This window comes from Rhipicephalus microplus, chromosome 1, assembly GCF_043290135.1.
Source record: "Rhipicephalus microplus isolate Deutch F79 chromosome 1, USDA_Rmic, whole genome shotgun sequence".
Lineage (NCBI taxonomy): Eukaryota > Metazoa > Arthropoda > Arachnida > Ixodida > Ixodidae > Rhipicephalus > Rhipicephalus microplus.
In genome coordinates this window covers 188,194,522-188,204,188 of record NC_134700.1, presented here as the reverse complement: position 1 = coordinate 188,204,188, position 9,667 = coordinate 188,194,522, and positions in this window count along the sequence as shown.

Here is a 9,667-nt window from a genome sequence, read left to right as displayed (position 1 = left end):
CATCAGGACGTCACTGCCGGCGGCCCTGGATGCGATGTCCGCCTACCTGAGTGGCATCGAACTCAAGGTCTCCGCAACCAAGACCGAGGCCCTGCTGATCCACCCGCTGGCCGCAGCACGACGCTACGTGAAGCAGCTGAGAGTGGGCTACCGCAACCTGCCTTGGAAGCTGACAGTGAAGTACCTGGGGCTCACCATCGACCACCGTCTCACCTGGGTCCCAGCTGTCAAGGTCACCTGCACACAAGTACGGGGAGTCCAGGGAGCCATCAGCAAGCTGCAGTAGCGTGGACACGGCTGCTCAACGAAGCTGGCGCTTCGACTCAACCAGGCTTTAGCGTCCTCAGTCCTGCTGTACGCCTTTCCACTGGTGGACCTGACGCCTGCCAGGAGACTGGACCTGGAGGGACATCACAGGAAAGCAGTGAGGGCCATCCTGGGGCTCCCCAGGTACTCCCCCGTGGGAGCGACCCTGGCTGAGGCTGGAGAGTGGCCCCTGTCTCTGCACATGCTCCAGCGTGCTCTGGGGCACGTAGACCGCCTACACCGTGCTGCCGACGGCAGAACCCTCCTGTAGCGACTTCGCAGCCAGCCGAAGTCACGGATGGGTGGTCTCTGTGCAGTCTACCACCAGATGGTCCCGGACCCGCCAGTCCCGGTGGCCCCTCCACCACCCCACCACCTGCCGCCTGAGGTCCACCTGCACCTGGACGGGGTAACCAAGCGCCGAACACCTGCTGCAGCACTGCAACAGGCCGCCGTCTCCAAGCTCCACCAGCAACTGGCAGGGCGGCTCCAGGTCTTCACTGACGGATCCGTCATGCCAGACGGTTCAGCGGGGCAGCCGCTTGCGTCATCCCATCCCGGGCCATCAGCAGGCAGTGCCGACTGCCCTTCCCGGCGAGCTCGACGGCTGCGGAGCTGGCAGGGCTACACCTGGTGGCGGACCTGCTGGCCAAGGACGTTCCCGCTCAACCAGTCGCAGTCCTGTGTGACAGCAAGGCAGCCCTGCAGACACTGGCCAACCATCGCCGTGCCGGGCTCACGGGGAGTCTCCTGGCAACCAAGTACCGGGCCCTAGCAGCAGCCGGGATGTCCGTCTCCTTCCACTGGCTGCCCTCTCCCGTGGGCATAGCTGGCAACGAGGAGGCGGACACGCTGGCCAAGGCAGCACATCAGCTGGGAACCTCCATCACCCAAGCCGTGGCGGTGAGAGACTACGCGCAGGCCCGTATCAAGAAGCTCCTCGCCTCAGTCCACCCAGACCAGAGGGTGGCCAATGGGTGGGGACCCAGGCGTCTTCCTGAGGCAGGCCTAACCAGGAGAGAACGAGCCAACCTGCTGCGGCTGCGGACCGGATGCGTGTGGATTGCGGCCCGCCGCTACCTCAAGGGATGCAGCGCCTCCCCAGCCTGCAGCCGCTGTGGCGACCCCGAGACCCTTGAGCACCTCCTCTGTGCCTGCCCTGCCTTGGCCCAGGAACGCTCGAGGGTCACCGCAGCCTACCGGAGACATGGCCTTCCTGCCACCACCCTAGAGCACCTACTGTTCCCATCTCGTCCCCATCTACCAGCACTCCGGAGCCTGGTGGGGTTCCTGGACGAGACGGGAATCGTGGCCTACCGCTGAGGATGGGGCCCTTGCCAACCCTACCCTTGCTTCTGGACTGCTGCTTCTGTTGATGACGACCGTTCCAGTGCTCAATTATTCTTTCCTCTTCTTTCCACTTTTCTCCCCTTTCCCTTCCCCGCAGGCACTGCGCTGTGCTCCCGACCGGGTTGCAGAAATTAGGTGCCTTTTCTCATCTTCTAACCACTACCACCACCACTACCGATACATTGTGTTCCCCCTTGGCGCGGCTGCCAAACAGAAAATAGCGGGTGGAGCACAAAAGAATGCGAGGGGTGAATGACGTCTCTGTCCTTCCCTGCAATGACACCCTATACTGAGATAGAAAGTCATGGTGACTGCCATCTTTAGGTACCCAGTGCAGAGAACCTGTCTGTGACATCACGTGAAAGTAATAGTTCCTGGCACTCAAAATTTTCTGGATTTTATTTTTACCCCTCTGAATCTTTACGAGATCCACAATTTCTTCGTGCACTCTAATGTTGTGTTTCAGTTGAATGGAAAATTCTGCTCACGCGTCGAAGCTTTAGTACACGGTATCAGAACTTCACGTTTGCAAGTCTCTGAAATACTGGATGCCATACCATGGAATTCCTTGCATTAAAGACGTCGATAGTTTTACGTTTTACAACACATATCAAAGTGGCCATTTTCACGCTCAGAATTTTTCCTAATTTCAACAAGAAGGGTGAATAGCCGAGCAGCAGGAAACAAAACTTTTACTTCGTCATGCTGGTGTATTTGTACTATTGCCACATTGAATATGCAGCACCAAGAGAACAACAAAGAACACGCCCAGCGAGAGAAGACGAGGTTCTCTTCTGATCAGTTTGCCAGTGTTCTGGTACAATTAAAGTGAGTTTCCTGTATTCGAATGCTGCTGTTTCTGCATTGTGACACTAGTGGAGGTGCTGGGCACATGTTTGGGACGCCTGAAAACAGCCCCGCATATAGTCCAGAAAGGCTTCCGCGCATCGACACCCCCGTTCACCGCAACAGCCGGCGCCTGTTAGGCCTCAGCCCGGAGTTTGGTCCATTGCTGGAAAGCGTGACTGTGCCAGAAAGCATGACGGCGCCTGAAAGCACTGGCCCCAACATGTCCAGCCCAAGCACGACACGGGTGATTGTTTTGAACCCTCGACTTCCGGTTGACTTCCACAGAAACACATATGAGGATGCACATGACTGGCTCGAGGAATTCGAGCACACAACGAATGTTAACGGGTGGAACACCACACAGAAATTGGGCTACGTTTATTTTCCGCTTCAAGACGGAGCCCGAACGTGGTTCACGAATCGCGTGTGGTTGTCCAGGGACGAGTTCCGGCAGAAGTTCCTCGACACGCTCGCGAGCACTGAAAGATGAGAAATCGCACAGCGTCTCCTCGAGTCACGGATTCAGAAACCAAATGAATCCGTTACGATGTTTGTTGAGGACATGGCGCGGCTATTTCGTCGAGCAGATCCTAATATGCCCGAAGCCAAAAAGGTTAGCCACCTCATGCGGGGTGCGTTAAGGAGCAGCTCTTCGCTGGTCTCGTACGAAACCCGCCTACAAGTGTGGAGGAATTCTCCAAGAAGGCGACATCTATCGAACGCGCACTGCATCTACGTTATCGCCAGTATGACCGCCCAACCCACAGTGCACCGATCAGCGTGGCAGCCACGACCACAGCAACAACACCCGACGAAGGTTCTTTGCGCCAACTAATACGAGAAATCGTACAAGAAGAGGTCAAGAAGCTCGTCGCCAAACCGAATGACTGCGCGATCGCCCCAGTAACGGAAGTTGTACGCCAGGAGACCAGGCAAGCGCTCTCGCTTCCTGAGCCGAACACGAGCAATCCCAGGGCAAGCTATGCAGACGTAGTCCACCGATAGCCAGCGAACGTGCCGACACCACATCAGTACCACCAGCAACATCCGCTGACAGCGCCTTGGTACTACAGAGAAACTTCGACGCCGAGGCGGCCACCACTTCGCAAAACTGACATCTGGCGTACCCCTGATCATAGGCCCCTGTGCTTTCACTGTGGGGAAGCAGGCCACATCATTCGGTATTGCCCGTATCGCGCCACAGGGTACCAAGGGTTTCTTTCCACTGTTCCTCGGCGCCATTTCAACGGAACACCTGACGTCGACACGAGTGTCATGACCCCGCGGGATGTTCCTCCTGTGTTTCGGTCACGCTCACCCTCTCCTGGGCGTTATTCTCCATCCTCTAGATGGAGCACCACTGACATGCCAAGAGGGAGATCTCCTAGTTCACGCCGGGGAAACTAAAAGCAGCGACCTCAGGGGGGAAGGTTGCGAATCGTCGAAGTGCTGAAAATCCCCCAATACTGCCGAGCGAAGAGAGACACATCCTCAATGAATTGACGAAAGATGGGGTTGTTACTGCCGAAGTTGCAGTTACGATTGACGGACATGACGTCATGGCATTGGTTGACACTGGCGCAGACTTCTCAATAATGAGTGAGAATCTGGCAGACACGCTCAGGAAGGTTAGAATGGAATGGACAGGACCACAGATTAGAGGAGCTGGAGGGCAGCTACTCACACCTACCGGAAAGTGCACCGCAAGAATGAAGATAGGGGATGCATCCTTCGTCGCCACTTTTGTTATTCTTTCTGAGTGTTGCAAACAGGCAATCTTGGGGATGGATTTCTTGCGTGAATATGGTGCCATCATCAATATTCCGGACGGTGTACTGACCTTTTCAGCGGATCAAAGCGCAGTGCTACACCGAATATCCCTGCGAGTCATTGACGATGTGACCGTACCTCCGTTATCGTGCCGCCTTGTTTCAGTCACGTGCAGCGAGCAGAATACTGGAGAAGGAATCGCTGAACAAGTATTGACGCTTCTACTCTCTCGCGGTGTTGCATTTGCCAGAAGTATCGTCAATGTTGTGTGCGGTGAAGCAGAGGTTCTGTTGACGAATTTTACCAACGAGCGACGACACATTACCGAAGGCACTACAGTTGCCTACTTCGACGAGATCACCGAAATCCGCGAGTGCTGTGTAGTACAACAGGACGAGCCGCAAGCCATGTCAGCCCCACCACCTATTGACGTAAGCACGGATTTGTCACCAGCGCAGAGACAGCATCTAGTAGATCTTCTTCACCAGTTCAAAAACTGTTTTTCATCGACCTCGAGGGTCAGTCAAACGCCACTGACGAAGCATCGGATAATAACGGAGAAGACGGCAAGGCCAATACGACAGAACCCATACCGCGTAGCCCCGAAAGAGCGTGAAGCGATCCAGGAACAAGTGAAGAAACTGCTCGATGATGATGTAATCCAGCCGTCAAGAAGTCCTTAGGCATTGCCGGTAGTGCTGGTTAAAAAGAAAGACGGATACTTGCGATTTTGTGTCGACTACCGCAAGCTGAACCGTGTGACAAAGAAAGACGTATACCCATTACCGCGCATCGATAATTCACTCGACAGGCTGAGATATGCACGCTACTTTTTGTCAATGAACCTCAAAAGTGGGTATTGGCAAATTGAGGTCAACGAGCGAGATAGAGCAAAAAACGGCTTTTGTAACGCCTGACGGGCTTTATGAATTTAAAGTCTTGCCATTCGGATTGTGCTAAGCCCCCGCAACATTTCAGAGACTGATGGATACCGTTCTGTCAGGCCTTAAGTGGCAGACATGTCTGGTCTATCTGGACGACGTCATTGTTTTTTCAAAAACATTTGAGGAACACCTGAGCAGGCTGTTATCGGTATTCAGGGCAACAAGGTCTGCCGGCCTGACACTGAAACACGAGAAGTGTCATTTCGGTTTCAAGGAGCTCCAATTCTTAGGCCATGTGGTGAGCCATGAAGGTGTTCAACCTGATCCCGATAAGATTGCGGCCGTCAGAAAATTTCCGGTGCCAAAAGACAAGAAAGCAGTCAGGCGTTTCCTTGGCCTATGCGCATACTACCGAAGGTTTATTGCCAATTTCTCCCACATAGCCTCGCCGTTAACACGACTCACAAGACAAGACATTTCGTTCACATGGGGTGACGATCAACAGGTGGCATTTGACGATCTCCGACAACGCTTGCAGGCTCCGCCTATGCTTGCTCACTTTGATGAGGATGCTCCTACCATGGTCCACACAGATGCCAGCAACGTGGGTTTAGGCACTGTACTCGTCCAGTGGCAAGACTCAGCCGAGCGTGTGATCGAATATGCTAGTAGGACGCTTCCCCGCGCCAAGTCCAACTACTCCACAACAGAAAAAGAGTGTCTAGCTGTCGTATAAGCGGTTATGAAGTTTCGTCCGTACCTCTATGGTCGTTCCTTCCACGTAGTCAGCGACCATCATTCCCTCTGCTGGCTGACCAACTTGAAAGACCCGTCTGGTCGGCTCGCACGGTGGAGCTTACGCCTTCAAGAGTTTGATATGACGGTCGTGCATAAGTCCGGACGGCAGCACGCCGACGCCTTATCAAGGTCACCGACAAAGCGCGATGATGACACAGAAGATAACAGCATGACGTTTGTAGGAGTCGTCGACACCACCACGATTTCGTGCAAGCAGAAAGAAGACAACGAGTTGCTTCCCCTTATTGAATTTTTGAATGGCCGGACAACAACCGTCCCTAGAAGATTTGCAAGGAGCCTGGCGTCATTCTGCTTACGTAGTGGTGTTCACTATAAGAAGAACTTTTCTCCCAGAGGAAGCACCCACCTACTTGTCGTTCCGACGTCACTCCGTGAGGACATACTTTGTGCTTGCCACGATGAGCCAACGTCTAGTCATCTCGAATACATACGCACATTGGCCAGAATCCAACAGAAATACTACTGGCCAAGACTTCCAGCTATTGTGAAGCATTACGTGCGCACGTGCCTCGATTGCCAACGACGAAAATCGCCACCGTTAAAACCAGCTGGACTATTACAACCAATTCAAGTACCCACGGTACATTTTGCCCAAATTGGAATGAATCTTCTTGGACCATATCCGACTTCCCATGCTGGCAACAAGTGGGTAATAGTCGCCACTGATTATCTTACGCACTACGCGGAAACAAAGGCTTTGTCAAATGGCACCGCCGTTGAAACGGCACGATTCTTCGTGGAAAATATCGTCCTGAGGCACGGTGCTCCGACAATCATAATAACGGATCGAGGTGCCACTTTCACGGCCGCGCTCCTGAAGACAGTGCTTGAGCTCAGTGGAACAGCCCATCGGAAAACCACTCCCTATCATCCACAAACCAACGACTTAACAGAAAGCCTCAACAAGACTATTGCCGACATGTTGAGTATGTACGTTGACGTGGATCGCAAGAACTGGGACGACATTCTACCGTACATCACGTTCGCCTATAATACAGCGCAGCAAGAAACTACACGAAGAACGCCGTTCAGTCTCCTTCATGGCCGTGGAGTGACGAAGATGCTTGACGCCATGTCACTGCACGACTGCAATAACGTTGATTTGGACGCTGCATCTTTTACCCAACGAGCAGAAGAAGCGAGGCAGCTTGCGCGCGTCCGAATCACCCAGCAGCAAAATTACGACGCCCAACGTTATAATCTGCGACACCGACATGTCGTCTATCGGGCCGGCGACAAAGTCTGAATATGGAGTCCTATCCGCCGCCGGGGACTGTCTGAAAAATTGCTGGAGAAGTATTTTAGCCCCTACACAGTTTTACAACTCCTGAGCAACGTTAATTACGTGGTCGTTCTTGACAGCCCCTCGACAACTCGCCAGCAAAAACCAGAAATCGTGCACGTTGTGCGAATGAAGCCCTACTTTTCGGACTGATTTACACCATACATCTACTACACCGTCTTTTGTAGAAGAGCATCGGGACGCTGCTCTCTGAAGGGGGGCAAATGCCACATTGAATATGCAGCACCAAGAGAACAACGAAGAACACGCGCAGCGAGAGAAGAAGACGAGGTTCTCTTCCGATCAGTTTGCCAGTGTTCTGGTACAATTAAAGTAAGTTTCCTGTATTCGACTGCTGCTGTTTCTGCATTGTGACACTATCGCGTTCAATATAGCTCGAACACGTCTGTACTCAAAATAGCGCCAACACTGCAAATGGCAGGAAACTAGCCACCTACATAGAAAAAAATCTAACAAATAATGCTAGCATAGTTAATACCGAACGATTTTGCATCAGTTCGAAACGCCCGCCTAAATACCATGGCAAACAAGCCCCCTACAACGGGGCAGTGCCTACGACTACTTGTGCTCAAGCTTCGGTGTCACTGAATAAGCCATTTTTTAATAGGGGGACCCAGGTTTGTGAAGAATGAAATTATGTAGGTGCTTTAATTAGGCGTGTCTCTTAGAAATAAGAAAAGCATTCCTAGCATAAATAGCTAGAACCACCTCAAGAGAACCACAACACCAGAACGAGAGGAGTGACGAACAATGTATAGTCCTTGCTGGGTGCCAGTCGAAGCACTGAGCGCACTCCGCATATGTTCTCTGACATCGAAAATACTTGCTTGGCCTCTGCAACGTCATGCGGGGGCGCTGTGTAGGTCAAACCACATAAAATGTCGACTGAACCTGGATATTTGGTTTCTGTAAAACTAAATTAAATATCTTATAAGCAATGATCGTCTCTAATAATCGGTCAGGAGTACTTCCGCATGCAGGACTCTCAAAAGATATGAGCCTCTTGAGCTTTCGAATTTCATGTCAGGAGTCCTTTTATGTTTGTTTGTAAGTGTCATTTTTTAAGTGTGCGGTCACTTTATCAACAGCCAACGTGCTGCAAGTCCTATCCAGTAAGACTGTACATAGGCAGACCAGTCTTGAGCATACGTGGTCCCTGTATTCTTGATGACGTCGCATCTGGTCACATCTTACTTTCCTTGGGGGAAAAAAACAACACAAAAATATCACAAGAATGCCCAGTGAAAAAGAATCACATTTGCACAGCACCTGCTGAACAGTCTTTGTGGAGCACTCTGGGAGAGGTTAGCCTTGTGGCTCTCTACGCTGTTACTTGCTTTTACCAGTGCCTCCGGCAATGCTTCTACGGAGCGCTTCTTTGGATGCTTGTTGCTCAGAGGCGTCCTGTTGGGATCTAGATTGACTAGTCACTATTGCACTTTCCACCTGCTGCAAAGAAACTTCTCCTTCAGATGATCTGAGGTGTTCTTTCATGTGTCGCAGATGCTGACCACTGTTAGTCATTGGTCTTTTTAATTCGGTGTGACAATGCATTTACATACGGTATCACCGCTACTCAGCCCCTTTCAGCGGTCTGAACGGGGCATAATAGTGCACATACCGCATGTATGTGCACTATCACATCGAATTAAAAAGACCACCCATCAATATGGGCTGAATATTCTTTTTATGGCCAAGAATAAACCGGCTAAGCTGCGCACCATGGTTGGGAAATAGCTGGATGCTGTAGGACAAGTAGACACATGAACCTGCAAAGTTAGGCACGAGGTTAGTTTATGTGCATCTAACCTTGTTTTCTGTATTCCTCTTGCATGTAGAAGAGCGTATGTGGGGCAGACTGGTGTCCGCATCAACATGTGCCTAAGGAGAGCACCACTAGTCTTTGAAGGGCAGGCCGTTAATGCGTTTGGCAATACATTGTGCCCAGTGTGGGCGGGGTACGCTTTTTGAATACAGTCATTTTGTTTAGGCATCATGATCACAACGCACGAGACATTGCCAAAGCATTTCACATGCACATCGGGCAGCCATCTTGGATCAGCCACCCGTCGGTGCCTATTTCTGAAGAAGTAGTGTCACTGCTAAAGGGAATAATGAACACAGCAGATATGGCGCGATAGCCCCGGACTTTGCACTTATGACGGTGTGCGTGGGCTGCGGATGATAGCATAGGTGTATATGTTTGCTTTTTTCTGAATGAAGCAGCGCTGGTGTCATTCACTCTCGCTTTGTCAGTCTGCGCTAAGAAAAGTTATTACGATGAATGATCCAGTGTAATTGGCCACGTGATTATTATTGCAGTATGCAGTCGTCTATTTTTTTGGTAGTATTGAAGTTGGGCTGATTTCTGTATATTAAAAGATAT